At 46.1% G+C, this 20,020-nt stretch overlaps 1 protein-coding gene across 1 annotated transcript in view; it reads right to left on the bottom strand.

The window, feature by feature from the left end:
* Nucleotides 1-20,020, bottom strand: part of LOC100588639 (HLA class I histocompatibility antigen, A-11 alpha chain-like) — a 462,712-nt gene that overhangs the window by 63,603 nt on the left and 379,089 nt on the right.

The following is a 20,020-nucleotide window of genomic DNA, read 5'->3' as shown; positions in this document are numbered from 1 at the left end:
ATATAATATTAGAATATTATCTGATTTGTTCCTTGTGATGATTAATTTGATTTCTCAACATGATTGGGTCACAAAGGAGCCCAGATATTTGGCCTAACATTATTCTAGGTATTCCCATGAGTGTGTTCGAAAAATGATTTACATTTAAATCAGTGGAATTGACTAATGTACATTGCCCTCCATAATGTGAGTGGGCCTCATCAGATCAATTGCAGATATATGTCTCCTATTCATTCTGCTTCTGTAGAGAGCCCTGATCAATGCACTGTTCATAAGACCAGTGTTTTGGGGATTTATTAATTAATGGAGGCACACTGTGGTTACTTGCCTAGTAAGCTAGAAGAACACTAAAGAGGAAGTGTAAGAGCCGAAATTGCTTTTTAGTAGAACTCAGTTTGAAGTTTCTTGCCATGGTGAGTGTGGAGATGGGTTCAGTAGGGTGGTCTGCAGTGGGTTTGCCAAGGGTCTCTGGGATTCCACTGGAATTTCTCTCCACTGAAGGGAGAGGCTTAGAGGGTGCCTCCAGTGCTCTCCAGAAGAAATTGGGTCAGCTTCATTAAGAGTTCCTCTCTGAAGAAGGGAACCATGATCCCGACCCTGGAACAGGCACTGGAGTCTGAGGCATGAGGGAGAAGCCTAGATCTTGGAGAGGCGGACGAAGGAGGAGGGGAATCGTAAAGATGGGGCTTTGCCTTCAGCCAGAAGCATTCTGCAATCTCAGGGATGAATCTAAAGATGGAGGAGGGGGGTTCTGGGGATAGGAACCTTTGTTCAGTACCTATTTTGGGGATTGAGGTGGGGTCCCTCATGTTGAATCACAAGAAACAGATTCTATTTTATGACAATATGATCTACCCATGGTCTTGTTCTTAAACCCTTGCAGATGCTGAGTCTCAATAGAGATGAGGAAACTGAGGGTCACAGAGCTAGTGCTTGGATGGATTTACAAAGGCAAGAAGCAGGTTTGACTGATCTTGGTGTGATACCTCCTTCTTTCATTGTTTTTCTGGGAGGAGTCTGATCTCTTTTCTTTTTTTACACTGTGAGATATAAAATATATGCAGAAAAGTTACTTACAAACAAACACAATATTTAACTAGTGACTATGAACACACAAGCACCACCCAGGTCAAGAAGCACAGTTGTCCAGTGCCCCACAGATGCCTTGCTTGCCCCCTCCCATCACACCCCTTCCCTTTCCTAGCTCCAGGAGCCACCATCTTTCTGACCTCTGTGCTAACATTCTCTCCCCCTGTGTGTTTGCAAACACTGTGATTAAAAGATTGCTTCTCAATTTTGGTCTTGTTTTCCTTTTTCAGGTTGTGTCTCCCTTGAGCAGAAACGGTCACTGCCCAAAGTGGGCTGCCGGTCTTGGTGGCTTCTAGTTCCTTTGGGAGTCTTCAGAACTGATTCTGTCTGGCTGTGCCAGTCAGTTTTTTTTTTTTTTCTGCTCAGGTCTCTGCTCTGCTACGAACCTTTATATGCTGTATGCTGATTTCTGGGTGAACTTAAGTGTTCATTTCTCTGGGATAAATGCCCTAGAGTGCAATGGCATGTTTAGTTTATTTTTTTTTTTTCTCGCCATACTCTAGTTTCTAGAGTGGCTGTACCATTTTACATTCCTACCAGCAATGAGTGATTCAGCCATTTTCTCCACATCCAGCATGTGGTGTTATTTCTATTTTTTATTTTATTCAATCTGATAGGGGTGTAGTAATATCTCATAATGGTTTTAATTGCATTTCCCCAATGATGAATCATATGAACCACTTTTTTTTTTTTTGAAACGGAGTCTCGCTCTGTCGCCCAGGCTGGGGTGCAGTGGCGCGATCTCGGCTCACTGCAAGCTCCGCATATGGACCACATTTTTATGTCCTTACTTCCCATCTACACATCCTTTTAAAGGAAATATTTGTCATGTGTTTCATTTTCCTATTTTATTGATTTTTTAAAACTGTTGAATTTTCAGTGTCTTTATATATTAAAAATGAAGGTTTTTTTTTTTTTTTTTTTTTGATACGTGGGAAGGTAGTTTGAAACTTTTGAGGTCACCCAAATCTGCTTTTCTTTCTCTTTTTTGCGGACAGATTCTGGATTCAAGATCACCTCCAACAGTGAAAGCCATTTCCGTGGGCCCTGGGCCCAGGATACCCCAACCTGGCCGCATTCCCCTTGGAATTTCCCAGCAGCGGGCTGCAGAATATAACGTCCAGGAGTGGGGTGTCCTCTCTCTCGGGGCTCCTGGAAGACGCTGCTCCACCTTTGATCACCTGGATTTTTAACTCTATTCGAATCTAGCTGATGATCTGTGTAGCCTGGGCAAGCCTCTTTAGAACTCCGGGCTTCAATTTCCTTCCATGGGCACCGGGATGATCACAGGGTCTCCCTGACCAAACCTCCAAATGGAAAGTTCTCCCGGAAAGCTCTTTGTAACCAGAGACGGTGATGCAATGTAAACCCTTAGAATAACCTCCTAGGATCTAGCTGTAAACCCTGTTCAAATGCCACAATTCATCCTTAGTTCTGTCCCTTCCGGAATTCCTAAGGGGAAGAAGCCTGAGTCGGGATCAGTGGAGCAGGAGGAGGAGGGAGGGCCTGGGAAGAAGAGAGCCAGGCGGGGAGCAGAGCGCCGGGGGAGCTGAGCGCGGCAGGGGTGGCCGGCGACTCACGCGGGGCGGGGCTTACCCGCGCCTACAGGCTGCGCCCCTGCAGCCCAGTCTCCTCCCCAAGTTGGCAGAGACCCAGTAACGTAACACCCACCCGGCACCAGGTTCCCAGCCTGGTCCTTCACCCCGCCCATCTCTCTCTCTCTCTCTCTCTCTCTCTCTCTCTCTCTCTCTCTCTCGGCCTCGGCAGTGGACAGTCGCAGGGGCGGGGGTCTCCGCCCCACCGCCTCTCTCAGGGGTTCCGAGGCTTCCCCAACCCGGTCGCACCCCGGGGATGAGCCCAGACGGGGTACGTCCCTTGTCCCCTCAGGCAGCCCATGGGCCAAAAGGGGCGCCTCCCGACAGCATGGTGGGACAAGTGTGTGAGCGCACGACAGGCCTGCCACTTGCTCCACGCCGAGTAGGGAGGAGGCAATGAGAGAAGCCTGCTCCGGAGTGGAGGAAAGATGGAATGAACAGGCGCAGTTAGACAATCCCTGGTGCAGAGGGCTGACTTTCCTTAGACTGCAGCAAGGGAGCTGCTCTGCTTCCGGAGAGCCCCCACCCAGAAGCAGGTCCTCTACAAAGTTTCAGGACCAGGTTTCCCCACCAAGGTGCAAATTGCTCGATGGGCAAGGGAGAGGCCACCTTTCTGGTCTAGCTTTGTGTCCCAGGATGAGGGGTTCTTTGCACCGAACTGGCTCCTGCACAATCATGGAGATGGGGACTGGCTATCCAAGTCCAACCAAGGCTCCCTGCTGTGGCCTCATTCTGCCTTGGTGGGATTCTGGCTTAGAGGCATTCAGTCACAATCCACTTGTATTGTTTAATGGTTAAAACCAGATTCCTTCCTTAGGTCCTTTAAAAGGTACCTTAGGGCCTGGTAAGATGGCTCAGGTTTGTAATCCCAGCTGAGGCTTTGATTCAAGACCAGCCTGGGCAACATAGTGAGATTCTCCTCAACTCCCACACCCCAACAAAAACGAAAAACAGTAACTCCTGCCCTCTGAAGTAAAAATAAATAAATAAATAAATAAACAAATAAGCTGTTCTTGGTGGCGCATGTCTGTAGTCACAAATACTCAGCAGGCTGAGGCAGGAGGATCACTTGGGCCCAGTAGGTCCAGGCTGCAGTGAGCTATAATCACGCCACTGCACTCCAGCCTGGGTGACAGAGGGAGACCCTCTCTCTAAATAAATAAATACATACATAAAGCTGCCTTAGGTTCCAAATGCACCATCAACTCCACAGGCAAGTGTTCTATTTTGTTAATTAACCTGTCCTCAAAGCACACTATATACTTTCTGGCACCTGGGCCATTACTCAGCTTTTTCCTGTCACCTGGAATATCTTTCTTCTCTTCTGCCATGCACGGACTCGTAAACACTCAAAGACCACTGAAGTTTCATTCCATGTCTTTGCTTTCCTTTGACCTCCTCATCCCTTCATCCTTATTGTAATGACAAAATTTAGTCCTCCCTCAGTGGTTTCCCCTTAGCAAACGTAGGATGTACTTTTTTTTTTTTTTTTTGTTCCCCAGGCTGGAGTGCAGTGGCGCTATCTCGGCTCACTGCAAGCTCCGCCTCCCGGGTTCATGCCATTCTCCTGCCTCAGCCTCCCCAGTAGCTGGGACTACAGGCGCCCGCTACCACGCCTGGCTAATTTTTTGTATTTTTAGTAGAGACGGGGTTTCACTGTGTTAGCCAGGATGGTCTCGACCTCCTGACCTCGTGATCCGCCCACCTCGGCCTCCCAAAGTGCTGGGATTGCAGGCGTGAGCCACCACGCCCAGCCCTGGATGTACTTCTGGGAGAGCATTTTTCACTAGGAGAATGCTAGCCCACAAGGCTAGTGTGACAGCTAAATAATGGCTCCCAAACATATCCATATCCTAATCATTTTTATGATTAATGCTTTATATTGGAGGTCCTTGATGGGAACCCAGGAGACCAGGTATAGTATAAGCACTGTCTCCCCTGGAAATAGTTAATATACCAATTGCATTCAATAGAAGAAAGCAAAAACCACCTTGGCTTTTAAAAAAAACCATTCTTGGCCCGGCGCAGTGGCTCACACCTGTAATCCTAGCACTTTGGGAGGGCCGAGGTGGGCAGATCACCTGAGGTCAGGAGTCCGAGACCAGCCTGACCATTATGAAACCCTGTCTCTACTAAAAATACAAAAATTAGCTGGGCGTGGTAGCATGTGCCTGTAATCCCAGCTACTAGGGAGGCTGAGGCAGGAGAACCACTTGAACCCGGGAGGCAGAGGTTGCAATGAGCTGAGATCGCGCCATTGCACCCCAGCCTGGGCAACAAGAGTGGAACTCCATCTCAAAAAAACCAAACCAAAACAACACACACACGCACACACACACAAAACAAACAAACAAGCAAACAAAAAACAAATGAAAAAACCCATTCTCAAAGACACTGTCACCCCCAGGCTTCTTTCCTTGGGCATGGGGGTGGCCTGACCTTGCCTTTTTTCATCTGGGCAATAGAGTGTTCTTCAGAGCTTGCCCACAGGATCAGAGATCCCAACCGCAGGGCCAACCGAGAGAGGTTTCCCACTCCTTTCTCGTGGCCCACACTAACACCCACACCCTGAAGCCACCAGTGAGGTCTGCTCCCTTGATCACCAAAGGGAAAAGAGGGGACTGGACAGAGCAGCAGAATGAAAGTCCTTTCAAATTCACTATTGTGACAAACCTGGATATCAGAAATAGAAATAGGGAAGCCTGGCCTTGATGAGGGGCTGACCAGAGGCCACAGGTCTCCCACTCCTCCTTCACAGCGCTGGAGGCTTCACAGGCTTCTCCCAGGGAAGCCCAGTATTTGTCCTGGAGAAGAGATTGGTTCTCAAACACTTGGAATGTGGATCCAGTACCCTAGGCACCCGATTATACCTGGTCCCCCAGGCACAGCGTGAGGGTGATGGGGTCTCCAGGCCCCTGGGAGCTGCACTGCCCTTCACACCTGGACACTGACTGCGTTTTTCTTTATGTTCTCCTCTGCTTCCACGAGCCACAAGTAGCTGGGCCCTGCAGGAGATCCCAGCCCACCCAGCCCAACTCTGGCGGCTCTCCTTTTGCACCTGGTCTCGCTGTTCCAAGGCTTCCTGGAGAGGCCAGCCTGGATTCAGAGGGAAAGGGTTGCCCATGCTGCAAGCCTCACTCAGCCCGAGAAAGGAGGAGCCCTGGTTCCCTGAGCCCAGGGCCAAATGCTGCCAGACAGGCCCTCAGGTCCTGGGCATGCTAAATTGTCACCTGCTCCTCCTCGGCTACCAACTGCGGAAGCCAAGTGGGCAGCTTTGCAGGTATTGAGCTTTTGGTTCCTCAGCAGATGGCTGCGGTTGGACCTGGGGCCTCCAAACTGCAATGTACAGTACATCTGGTGTTCGCTAAGGAAAAACCACTGATGGAGGATTAATTTTTTTCATTACAATAGGGATGAAGGAATGAGGAGATCAAAGGACAGCAAAGACTTGGAATGAAACTTCAGTGATATTTGAGTGTTTATGAGTCTGTGCATGAGACAAGAGGAGAAAGACATTGCAGGTAAAAGGAAAATCCTACAGATTTCTTCTTGTTCTGGAGGCATCTGTGGTTAGAAAAGGACTTTGGTGTTTATTCTCCATTTTTTCTGAGGTCTCAGCCCAATTTCCCCAATGAGTTCAAGCTTATTAGCAAAGAGCACAACAGTAGGGAGAAGCGGTCTCCAGTGGAGTCCAGAGGAGATCTTGGAGAACCGCTGGACCTGAGGTTTTGCCAAGTTCAAGACAGCGGTTTGCACAGAGCTTCATTGGCACATGGATCTGTGGGTCTGGAGTTGGAAGAGGAAAATCAAGGTTATTATATGTACATAATCAAGGTCCTTAAAACATGTATGTAAACTTCATTTAGTAATTATTCTGAACCCTCTAGTATGTATCTCATAGTCAAGAGTTATACCTGCTACCCCGACCCCTCCCCCAACCCCTCCCCACCAGGGCCCAAAAGCCATGTCTCTCCCCCATCACTACCTTCTTCCTTGCCGCTGAACCATCCTAACAAAGCCTGCTTCAGTTTAGGGGTAATTTTTTTATGTTTCTCTGTGTTTTCCCATGATGTTTGCACTCTATGAAACAAGGGATAGCTTTGTCATTCTGGCTTTTCCTTTCCACCCACAGAAAAATTTTCCCTAGGAGCTGACACCCTCACGGTGGACCTGGAGCCCCGGACCTGGTGAGCTCTGGTCGCTGGGGCAGTCCCTGACGCACTGGTGCTCTGGCTGGGCTGGGCGCCCTTGTCACCAACTGGTAAAAACAAACCCCAGAGTATGTGCAGAACAACACTTTGATGAAACGTTGGTGGTGTGGGGTACAGGAAATGAGGGGAGGAATTCCACTCAAGGGAAATGAATTTAGAGAGAATTTGTCACATAATGCTTGGAAAAGGAGCTGTGAGGGAGACTAGAGTAAGCTCAGCTGCTCAGATCAGATGAAGAGAATTTGGGATCTCAGGGACCTGCCAGCACTTCCTGGAACCCTGTTTTCTGAGTCGAACTGGCTCCAGAGGCTCCCTGCTTTTCTTTCTTTTATTTTTTTTGCCAGTTGCAAAATACTAGTTCCCCTCTACTCCCTCTCAACCATTCCCACCCACCGCCTTTCAAGTAGACAGCCCCTTTCAAGATTTTTGGCTTATGTTTGTTTTCTTCTTTCTCTCCATGTCTCTTAACAGCATACATTTGAGTGACTTAAAACATTTCAGTTTCAGACACTCTGTACTGATTTTTCAATACTGCTTTCACCCTTGGTACCCAACCCCAACATACACAATTTCATCCTCCCAGTAAATATATGGTAATTTTGACTTGATTGGGGGTCAGAGATACAATTATTTATGCATGTGAATATTAGACAAACCTGAGCTGCTTGTTAAACCCCCTTAACTTGTCTTTTCCATGCACACATACTGATGTTTTCCAGGGATTTAATAATTACCTGGTGTTTTCATTTTCTTACTTACCATGATCTTCTACTTTAATAAATGTATCTCCCAAGTCTACCTTAGTTGAGCAAATCCCTTCTCAGTACCTTCAAACTCATGGAGGTTGTTGTCAAGGTCATTTTCCTGGGGAAGACTCTTTCTGCCTTCCCACCCACCCGGGCCACCTCGTCACTTTCTGGGTCTGCTGCCTTGTCAACTCTTCTCTTACCCCTGCCTACTTCTCTGGTGAGTTTCATCCCCTCTTACCAGTGCCCCAGTTCCCCAGATCAAAAATCTTCCTCTTTGGGTATAGGTCTTCCTTTCTGGAACATATCCCAAAATTTCCTGAAAAAGGATTCAATTCTTGATATATTGCCTGTTTGAATTTCTTCCCATTTTACAGAGATGGATTGTAGAGATGAGGTCATCTTTGGCCAGAACAACTGGGGCCACAGGAGAAGCTCATCCAAGGGCGTAGGTGGCCCCTCTGATGCACAAAATATCTAAATCATTCCTATCCAATTTCCCCAGCAGGCAGCAGAATAAAACACCAGGGGCTGGAGTCTACTGTTTTGGGCTAGAAGTTGGGCTTTCTACTAGTAGGGGTCTTGCGAGATGTTGTTCCGGAGGTTCAGCTGAAGGGTTGGATGAACTCGGGCAAGTGTCCTTAAGGCTCTGGACTAAAGTTTCCTTCCCCAGGCATTGAGTCAATCTGATGGCCTTCTCATAGCTGAGGATCAGATGTGGGGAAAATGCTTTGAGACCAAGGACAATGTCATTGTCCTCAAATACACTTTCGGAGATTACTGAGTAAATTATTAAAACACTTGACCTCAGCCTGTTTCTGGTCCTTCCTAAGCTATCAGAGGGGAAGAGAGGGGAGAGACAGTGTGAATGGGGCTGCAGGCCAGGAGAATAGAGGAGGGAGGGAAAGAGTGAGAGGAGAAGAGGAGGGAGGGCAGGCTGGTGTCAGCACACAGAGGGATCCCAGGATTTAGGATTCCTTCCTAGCAAGTGTGGCAGAGGAACGGGGCCAGGGAATACCATCATGAGCCCGTATTTGGCTGGTCTCACAGCTTGGATTTCTCCACTTGCTGGAGTCTCTCATCAACGTGATTATAACCAGATAAAGCAGAACCCAGCACCTCGTTCTGAGACTGGTGCCATCACTTGGCCACTAGTTCTTTCTTTATTCCCTTCCTGTCTCCTCACTCCCCACCACTGACCCCTTTCCCTGGTGATATTCTTCCCATCTTGCCATTCTTCCCATCACAAACTACCAGGAAGCTACCTCTTGGGCTCCTGTCATGACTGAGAAAACCTTGAGTGACTGAAACACGTAATCTCTTTTCACTCTGTAGTCTGGGGTGTCTTCCCATCTCCATCTCCCTCTCTGGTTCGGCAGAACCCAGGTGACCCCACACATGCCTTTCCCCTCTGATGCCTCCCCATCCTCTGCAGGACAAATCTTTTCACCTCCTGACTCTGTCTGGTGGGGACCTGCTGGACAGCCTGCATGCCTGTCAGCCCCAGGGAACAACCCAACTTCCAGTGCCTCTCTGTACTTACTCACCTTTCCCCAGGACACCTTTCCTGGCTCTAACTTTAAGATCCTCTCCAGCTGTTATAAGCTTCTGGGCAGTGTTTCATCAATCAGAGTGGCAGGGTGCTGGCAGCTCAATTAGTGGCTTGGGAGCTGGGATCCTCTGCTGGGTGTTTGCTATTTTTCAAGAGGAGGAGAGACTTGCTTTTAAAGGAGAGGAGCTAGATAATGTAGGGAAAAGAAACAGAGATCAGACTGTTACTGTGTCTATGTAGAAAGGGAAGACATAAGAAATTCCATTTTGACCTGTACCTTGAACAATTGCTTTGCTGATATGCCGTTAATTTGTAACTTTGCCCCAGCCCCTTTGCCCTAACTTTGAGCTCACAAAAACATGTGTTGTGTGGAATCAAGGTTTAAGGGATCTAGGGCTGTGCAGGATGTGCCTTGTTAACAAAATGTTTACAAGCAGTATGCTTGGTAAAAGTCATCGCCATTCTCTAGTCTCAATAAACCAGGGGCATAATGCACTGCAGAAAGCCGCAGGGACCTCTGCCCTGGAAAGCCTGGTATTGTCCAAAGTTTCTCCCCGTGTGATAGCCTGAAATATGGCCTCGTGGGATGAGAAAGACCTGACCATCCCCCAGCCTGACACCAGTAAAGGGTCTATGCTGAGGTGGATTAGTAAAAGAGGAAAGCCTCTTGCAGTTGAGATAGAGGAAGGCCACTGTCTCCTGCCTGCCCCTGGGAACCGAATGTCTCGATATGAAACCTGATTGTACATTTGTTCAATTCTGAGATAGGAGAAAAACTGCCCTATGGCAAGAGGTGAGACATGTTGGCAGCAATGCTACTTTGTTATTCTTTACTCCACTGAGATGTTTGGGCGGAGAGAAACATAAATCTGGCTTACGTGCACATCCAGGCATAGTACCTCCCCTTGAACTTAATTATGACACAGATTCTTTTGCTCACATGTTTTCTTGCTGACCTTCTCCACACTATCACTCTGCTCTTCTACCGCATTCCTCTTGCTGAGATAGTGAAAATAATAATCAATAAAAACTGAGGGAACTCAGAGACCGGTGCCGGCGCAGGTCCTTGGTATGCTGAGTGCCGGTCTCCTGGGCCCACTATTGTTTCTTTATACTTTGTCTCTGTGTCTTATTTCTTTTCTCAGTCTCTCATCCCACCTGATGAGATATACCCACAGGTGTGGAGGGGCAGGTCACCCCTTCAGATAAGATCTTAGGAGGCCTGTCCTCGTTCAGGCACCAACCTCCTGGGGAAAGTTTAACTGACAAGCTGGACTTTTTAGGGGATGGTACAATCCAACTTGACTTTCTCATTTTATTATTCTCTCCAAAGGCATCCTCACTCCACGTTTTCTTGGGGCAGAATGGTCCTGGCCTGCCCAGTGTTCATCTTAAATGTTTCTTGAATTTATCAGATCTTGAAGGCTTACCCGGTGGTATTATCCAAATCCTTATTCTCAAGGGATCTGAGGCTCTGTTAATTGTATCCTTCTCTGCTGGGGTTGTTAGATGCATTCTTTCAAGATCATAATTGGGCTCAAGTACCAAGAGGCAACCACATGGGTGATCTGGGTTCCAAACGTATTCTTATCTGCTGACATTGTGGAACACCACATCCTCTTAGGAGAGTCAACTGACCCCTGCCAGTGCTGGATCTTTTTGGTCCGATTGGTGTTTGAAACCATGAAGGCCAGAGTGTCCAGGCAGCAGCTACAGCTTGTATGGCTGTTAGTTCAGTGTAGTTAATGCCATGTCACCAGGGAAGTAAGAACTATGAATTTTTTTTTTGACACAGGGTGTTGCTCTGTTGCCCAGGCTGGAGTACAATGGTATGATCTCAGCTCACAGCAACCTCCACCTCCTGAATTTAAGGGATCCTCCCACATCAGCCTTCTGAGTACCTGGGACTGCAGCTGCATGCCAACATGCCCATCTAACTTTTTTTTGTATTTTTTGTAGAGATGAGATTTTTGCCATGTTCTCCAGGCTGGTTTTGAACTCCTGGGCTCAAGCGATCCACCCACCTTGGCCTCTGAAAGTGCTGGAATTGCAGATGTGAGCCACCGTGCCTGGCCAAGAGCCGTGACTTCTAATCTAGCAGAGTCTCGATTTAAAGAAACCAGAAACACACTTTTTTTTCCAGTGGGCCTTTGATTGTGATGGATAAAGCCCCACTCCTGCCATCTCTTGATTCCTGGACCAAAGTCCTTTTTTCATTAGGAAACAGAGCACCAGATAGCTTATAGGGGTCCCTGATTCAATACCTGTGCTGCATGTGTAAACATGATGGAAGTTTACATCCCATCTCAAGAAGCATTGCCTCTGAGTTGGTTTTTCAGCAGAGTCATCCACAGATTATCTCAATACCAGGAGTGATAGAGGCCAGCAGCTTCAGAGTGGTGCAGTGTGTGATACCATCAGTAGATGCCATGATAATGGGCCACTCCCACACCTTTTTTGTTGTGAAGTGGGTCTCCCGGACAGGGTATGTTGTATGAGATCAGATACACTGTAAGCCCCTGGGTGGTAGTATTTGGCTGATATACTGTGAACAGAAGAAGACTTCTACCTAGCTTGCTTCTATTTCTGTGAGAATGAATTGCTGGCTGTTTGAGGATGGAAGAATTGCAACGTATTCAATTTGGCATCAAATTGCTGTTTGGTTTCCTCAGAGAATATTGCCATATTGCTGGCTCAACATTGGTCTCTGTTGCTAGTGGGAGGGACACTCATAGGTGGCCCAAACTAAAAATGAAGTCACAAAACCAGTTCAGTTGACAATAACATCCAATATTTAGGAATCAGTTTATGAAAATATGTGAAAACATGTATGCTAAAAACTACAAAACACTACTGAGAGAAATTAAATCAGATTTCAGCAAATGGACAGACATTTAGCATTCTTGAGGGGAAGACTCAATATTGACAAGATGACCTTTTATCTAAATTGATCTATAAATAAAATTCCCTCAAAATCCAAGCAAATGTTTTAGTAAAAATAGACTTACTGATGCTAAAATATGTATTGGATCTCGATGAGCCACAGCAATTTTAAAAATGGAGAGTGAAGTAGGAGAATTTATACCACCCACTTTCAAACGTTCCTCTAAAGCCACAGTAATCAAAACAGTGATGTATTGCCACACAGACAAGACAATATCAACTGATGGAACAGAGTTGAGAGTCCAGATATACTTTCTTGTATCTAGGGCTAATTAATTTTCAGCAAAGGTGCCGAAGGAGAGTTTTTCAATGAATAGGGCTGGGACTTTTGGATATGCACTTGCAAAAGATCAAGTTTTACCATTACCTCACATCAAACACAAAAATAACTCAAAATGGATCATAGACCTAAATGTAAGACTCAAAACTATACAAATAGTTTGGAAGGAAATGTAGGAGAAAATCTTCCTGACCTGAGGGTGGACAAACAGTTCTTAGATACTGTGAGCTCAGGTTGTGCAAAGAATGCTTGGATAGATACATAATAGAAAAAGGTTGATAAATTGGATTTCATCAATATTAACAACTCTTCAGTTTCAAAGACACTATTAAGCAAAAAACAACAAAAACAAAAAAAACAAAAAAAAAACAAAAAAAAACCAAGCCACAGACTGGTGGGATCAAATATTTGCAAATCATACACCTGATTAAAAGGAAAGAAACAAAATTATCAACTGTTACTCAGTACTATAGATATAAAAATATTTAACAAAATATTACCAAAACAGACTTAGGCTACAAGGTCAATAGAAAAATGAAACCAAACCAAAACAGAAACAAAACTAAAAACACTCCCCAAATATATTCTTTTATATTAGCAGTAAACAATTGGAGATAAATTTTTAAAATCTTTCCAAGTACAGTAGTGTCGGAACCAGAAAATATTTAGGAATAAATAATACAAATGATGTCTAAGACTTCCGAAAACCAAGCACTGAAAACCAACAAACAGTGTGGAGAGAAAATAAAGAAGACCTAAATAAATCGACCCCTTGATCATGAACAGCAAGACTCAACATTGTTAAGATATGATCCTTCACAAATTGATGTACAAATTCAACCAAATACCAAACCAAATTCTAGGAGACTTTGGTTAGAAATTAATGAACTGATTTAAAAATTTATGCCAAAACGTAAAAGACCTAAAAAAACTAAGAGATTTTTAAAAAGATGAACAAAGTTAGAGAACTTACTTTCAGCTCAAAACCTGAGATAATATTGTGTATAATTATTCTTGTACAATTACACCTATTACTTAAAAAAGTTCTGGTTTCTATCACTGCAGCCTTGGGCTTGGTAACATCACCAAGAGAGGAATGTTTCTACCAAATAAGAACTCATTATTTTTTTTTAAATAGAAGTTGAGGCAGCATGTAGATGATTTTGGCACTCTTGCTCCGGAATCATTTAACACATTCGGGATGAACAACACTAATGATCAAGGAGAGAAACAGTAAGGAAAGTAGTTAAAATTTGGTGCAATATAAAGTTCACTGAAATATGGTTTCAATAAAGGATTTTCTAACAGAGATATCATTATTTTCCTCAGCAATACAGTCAAATATCATTTTCTTATTATTCATTTTTTCAGCTTTTTGGTCACCTAGCTTTTACTACTAAAGATGACAGATTAATTGAAATGATAAAAGTGATTGATCCCATAAAACTAAATAAAAAATTATAGAAGAGAGAAACAAAGTTGTAGCAATATGAAAATAAAGTATTTGAAACTAATAAAAATAAAACAATGATGAAGATGAAATTATCATAAATTACATAGCTTGCATGTTTGCTCCCTAAACTCCTATTGGATGAAACTTAAGATTTCTTAGCAGTTTAAAAATGTTTCCTGTCACTGGCCTACTTTATTTAGGAGCTATGTCCTATTCATTCTACCTCTGAAATAGTGTTAAAAGAATCTGGCCAATGGTTGCAATCCTATTTCACACTTGGTTTGGCTCATATTCCCCCACCCCTTTTCTTTTTTCCCTTTTTTTAGGTGGAGGGGCGCAAGGGCAGAGTCCAGTCTGCCCCTCTCTGTCTGTTGCCCCGGGGGAGAGGGCAGTGTGACTTCCGTATTATCTGGCTGGCCTCAGGCGCGGCTGGCGCTGCCCCCCTTGGCCGTGGCCACCCCTGCTACAGGGGCCACCAGACTGCCCTCCGACACAGCTGTCGACCTTCCCGTTGCACCCCAAGTCCCATTCCGAGGCCTTGGCGAGCCCTAGTTGGGCAGGTCCCTCTCTCTGGGTAAGCCCCCAGGGAGGGAGGAGCGCCTCCCAACAGCGCGGCACATTTGATGCAGGCGAACTCCTGGGCAAGATGCTCTGATGCTTGAGTCAGGGGGTGTTGTGGGGAGCGCGCCTCCAGCCAAGGACAAACCACGGGGGTTGGAGGCAGGAAGGATGAAATGGACATGCTCGCGGTGGGTCAAACCCTTGTGCGGAGAGCTGACTTTCAACAGATTGAAGCTCGGGAGCTGCTCTGCTATTGTGAGAACCTTCATCTGGAAGCAGGTCCCCTAGAAATGGTTCAGCACCAGGTTCCCCCAAAAACATACATTGCGGGATGAGCGAGGGGGCGGCCACCTTTCTGGCCGCGCCTCCTTTCCCATGAAGAGGGATTCTCTGCACCAAACCAGCTTTTGCACAAGCACTGCGGAGGGGACCGGATACCCCAGTTCGGCCAAAGCCAACAAAGGCAGCCTGCACTGCAGTATCATTCTTAATGGGTGGGATTTTGACTTAGAATCCCCTTGAATCAGAATCCCCCAGAATCCCCTTGAATTATTTAATGGTTAAAACCAGATTATTTCCTCACGTCCTCTAAAAGCTATTTTAGGGGTGGTAGCTGTGGCTCATGCCTGTAATCCCAGCACTTGGAGAGGCTTAAGTGGGAGAATCACTTGAGGTCAGAAGTTCAAGATTACAGGGAGCTATGATTTTGCCACCGCACTCCAGCTTGGGTGACAGCGCCAGACTCTGTCTCTAACTAAATAAATACATAAAGCTCCCTTAGATCCCAAATGCACCAGCACTGCCACCATCAACTCCATGGGAAACTGTTCCTATTCTTCTGTTAAGCTCTCATCAAAGCACACTATAAACTTCCTGGGCCATTACTCAGTTATTTCCTCTACCTGGAAGGTCCTTCTCCTCTTCCCTAATGCACAGATTTATAAACGCTGAAGGACCACTGAATTTTCATTTTGTGTCTTTGCTTTCCTTTGATCTCCTCATGCCTCATCCCTTTTGTAATGACAAAATTTAGTTCTCTCTCAATGGTTTTCCCTTAGAAAACATTGGATGTACTTCTAGGAGGACTTTCGTAAGGATAATGCTGTTTGTCACAAGGCTAGTGTGGTAAGCTAAATAACGGCCCCCAAAGATATCTATGTCCTAATCATCCAAGCCTGTGACTGTTACCTCATATGGCAGAAGGAGCTTTGTAGATGTGATTAAACTAGAGACAGGGAGTGCAGCCTGCCTGATATGGTGCTTCCTAAATATAATCCCGAGTGTCCTCATAAAAGGAGACAGAGTGAGACCTGACCACAGTAGTAGGGGATGTGAACACTCAAGAAAAGATGGGCGTGATTCCAGGAAGAAGCCAGGATCTGAGGAATGTGGGAGGAATTGGATTCTGTCTTGCATCCATCAGAGACACCAAATCTACCTGCACCTTGACTTTAACTCAATGAGACTGTTTTTGGACTTCTGACCTCCAGAGCTGTAAGAGAGTAAGTTTGTTTTGAGCCACTAAACTTGTGGTAATTTGCTATGGCAGTCATAGAAAAGTAATGCAACGTTATCTTAGTTTGATAATCTTTCCTGATTATCTGATGTAGTAAATCCCATCCCTGCAAGTGTGTGCATGCAAACACACACACACACACACACACACACACACACCCCTATTAAAAACAAAAGGAAACCATTTTTGTTTCCCCAAATCCAGGAGGAAAGATCTTCTGGAAAGCTCTTGTAGCCAGGCATCAGGAAATGATGAAAACATGCAAGATTAGCCTCATGGGATCCCCTGAAAAACCCCTCTTGGAAGGCAGGACTCCACCCTCATTTTGGCAGCTTTTGGAATTCCAGAGGGGAAGAAACTTTGAGTAGGGGTCGCAGACAGTGGAGTAGGAGGAGGGGTGAAGAAGTGACAGAAAAGGCCCAGTGAGGAGGAAAGCAGGGCACAGTAGGGGAGAAACTGATGAATCGCATGGGGCAGGTCTCACTGGACTCCTCCCCAAGTTGTCAGAGACCCAATAAAATGCACCTGGCACCTGGTACCCAGCGTGGTGGGCTCTTCCCTCATCTCTCTTTTTTCTGTTCCTTGTTCTGTGGCTTCCACACTTCTCAGTCCTTATTCATTAAGTTGAACTGGCCTGCCACTTCCTTTGCTTTCATGACTCCTAAAATTCTGACTTACAAAGTCACGTGACTCCTTTTCATCTGGTGGTCAGAGTTCCCATCTTCTCACCATTCCCTGCCTCCCACCTTGCCAGGTGATTCAGCAGCTGATGTCTTGGGCTAAGTAAGCTCCCAAATAACATTTGTCTCTCCCTGGTGCCCTGCCTAGGAGTCTTTTTCTGCTCCCATATCATCTGTGGACTTGCAGGACAGTGCAGGAGCCCCAATAGCTCCTCTCCTGAGGCCAAAGTGCCCCTGGACACACCTAGAGATGGGCAACCCCAAAGGAGTCACCACCCTGACCCTGGGTGTGTCTAGGTGCACTGTGGCCCCAGGAGAGTGCTGTACTAGGGTCCCATGATCTGAATGGGGGCACAGACCAGTCAGAGTGAAGGGGACATCCGATCACTGAGGAGGAGCTGCACAAGAGCCCTGATCAGGACCGGCCTGATCTGGAGACTGATTCCCTGGGCCTGACTTAGGAGTGCCTTCTCTTGAGTAGACCCAGTGAAAGGGAACGAGTCATTTTTCTTTGTACAATTCTCTTCAAAGACATCCTTACCTATAGGCTTCCCAGGGCTCAGAGAGGGCCTACCTGGTGCTGGGTTCATGTGGGGAAGCTGAGAAGTCTCTTTGACTCTGTCCTCCTGGGAAGTGATTGGGACCCATCCCAACGGAGCTGTGGTCAGATTCAGATAAAAAAGGACTACCCTTCATTCCATAGTCAGTAGAAGATTCATCACACCTCTCTGCAATTGATAGAATTGAACAAAGTGTCATCAGAAACTGAGAATCTCACCCACCCTGATCCAGGTGTCATTTATGCACCATTACTTCTAGGAATGGAAGAATAAAGTTTTTTTTTCCTCCAGTTCATGAGGTGGATGCACTGTGCAATTCTGGGGCAATATTCTGAGCTGGAAAATGGCCTCAATTAATTTAACAGCATAGAAGTCATCAAAAAAGTAATTCTGGGTATAGAGATGAGTAGACAGTCTCTATAAAGATATATATATTCCTGAATGTTATAATGGCACCATCACCACCTCTATTCTCCTCACAGGACTCTGCTTGCTCCTGGGTGCATTTTCCAGGGTCCCATAACTGAGTGGACATGAGAGTTTTCAGGACTATGGATGATTTTTTGGATCCTGATCATCACTTTACTTGGAATGTGATGAAGGAGCATATAGAACATTAGACCCCTCTGGTCATCTCATGGGGGAATTAGAAAACTATTGACTCCTAGACCTGTCAAGAACAACAGAATGTAGTCTGAGTCCTTCACTTTTCAGAGAAGTAAACAGGGCCCTAGAGCTGGTCAGTGACACTCCAATAACTAGAAGTAGAGCAGATAAAAGTACCCAAATTCCTGAAATCAGGCCAGGGTGCTGTCAGCTGCAGTGGACTAGAATTAATAGAAAAATGGGGCTCAAGGTCCCTGCCAAAAGAGGTGAGTAATTTTGAGGCCAACTGGCTCTGGTGGACTCTGGGAGGCAGAGGCCAGATCCATCACTAGAGAATAGAAGTGAAGGAGGGAAATAGGAGTGTACTTAAGAGATCCATGTGTATATTTATGTCTTTCTCTGTGTATATGTGTGTTACATAGTGTGTGTGTGTGCAGAGAGAAAGCTCCTATCAACGATCTAGATTGTACTTTTTGCTTAAGGATCTAGGGGAAGTGAAAAGAGGGGATAGGTTTGAAGGCAAAGGTAAGTTTAAAAAAAAGGGCCAAGATCTGTCTCCTTACTCTGTAGAAACCAGAGAGAAGGGCCGCTGGGAGTTATGGAAGGTCAGAGCAGCTCAGGCAGCCCAGGGCTGCCACAAAGGTCCACATGGGGTTGGAGGGCACACAGCAAGTGCATGAGATCTAGGGTTGGGAAAGGGATTCTCCACTCCTGTGTCTGTTGCGTCTTCAGGTCAGAGCAAAGCTCTGCAGCCATGGACTCTCCTTCAGTGCCTCTACTCCCAGGGCCAGGTCAGCCCATACTCAGCTCTGCTTCTCCATCGCCTGGAGCACCGGGGTCCCTATTTCCCTTGGGGATGGGTCATTGCCTTTCAGGGGAATCTGAGGCATCCTATGAGATCCCTAGATTTGACCTCAGGTGATGTCCAGCAGGGAGGAAGAGTTTGGAGTTTCCTCTGAAGGGGGAGTGAGAAAAGCGTTAACATGGGAACCTCCCATGACACACAGAGGCAGGGTTGGGGGCCACGGGCTTCTTCAAGAAACCTCAGAATTTGGGCTTTGCTGGAGCCAGGAACCATGCCCAGGCAGGAGCTGCAGGGCTCTGAGGGACCCAGAGCTTCCTTGTAACATCTGCTCCTGGGTCTTCTTTCCTCTCACTGTCCTGCTCGCTTCCTAATCTGCTCCTGAGATTAGGAGCAGCAACTTGACTTGCAACTTGCCACTTGACTTTATGTCCCCGGTCCCAATGTGACCACAAGCCTGATCTCAACTGACATCATTAGGGGCCTGGAGACGAAACAAAGTCTGAGAACATCTGGGTAGGGTTGCCCTGTGCCAATCATGGAGCCCCCCAGGCTGAGGGGGAGTGAGCATCCCTGGATGTGATGCTCTGGAGCTTAATACCCCAGTCAAATTCCTTCCCTCTCTAAGGGCTCTGACTGATGGCACTTGCAGTAAAGGCAGTGCAGGTGGCATCTCACAGGCCAGTCTGACACGCACTCTGTACCAGCTTCCAGCTCAGCCTGGATGGCAGAGATAGGCAGGAAATTGACTGTTCAGGGCTGACCATCCCACTGCTGTCTGAGTTCTCTTAGGGCCAGGAGCTCACCCCACTCAGGCTGCTGTCCAGTGTCTATCACTGTTCCTGGATGGCCCTGAAAGTTTAAATGAATGAATGAACAAATGAATAAATACCATTCTGTAGCAGTTGTGGTTATCAACAGTGTTTTGGGAACATCTTGGTAATACTTTATTTTTTGTGTTTAAAGATCAATTTTACCTCTTGGAAAAACTGGATACGAAGGTTCAGACAATGATGATTTAAAATGTGAAAACATCCACAGTAATTGTAACACAGAATTAAGAAAAAACAAGAACAACGTGGTTTAAAGCAGATTTGGCCTGTTTCAAAGGCATTGCTCTCTACGGAAGTCTTGGAAGACACTCTGAGTAAAACAGAATCATTCCATTCTCTATTGAAATGCAAAAAAAGAAGACAATCAAATTGTCCTTTGCTCTTTCTATAAAATCCTCAATCAAGTTTCTTTGGGCCTCTGCGGCATAATATTACTGGAACAAAAGCAGTTTCTTACAAAATGGCTTCCTTTTTCTAGGGTGCCAGAAACACTGGCTCTAGTGTGCGGTGGGAACTGCATCTGCTGAGCGTGGCATATCGAGCAGGAAGTGCACTTTGGAGTCCTCCACTGTGTTCACCAAATAGAAGCGTGA

Source organism: Nomascus leucogenys, chromosome 22a (genome assembly GCF_006542625.1).
Source record: "Nomascus leucogenys isolate Asia chromosome 22a, Asia_NLE_v1, whole genome shotgun sequence".
Classification (NCBI taxonomy): Eukaryota; Metazoa; Chordata; class Mammalia; order Primates; family Hylobatidae; genus Nomascus; species Nomascus leucogenys.
The sequence above is the reverse complement of the archived record's forward strand: the minus strand, read 5'-3'. Positions and strand labels throughout refer to the sequence as shown.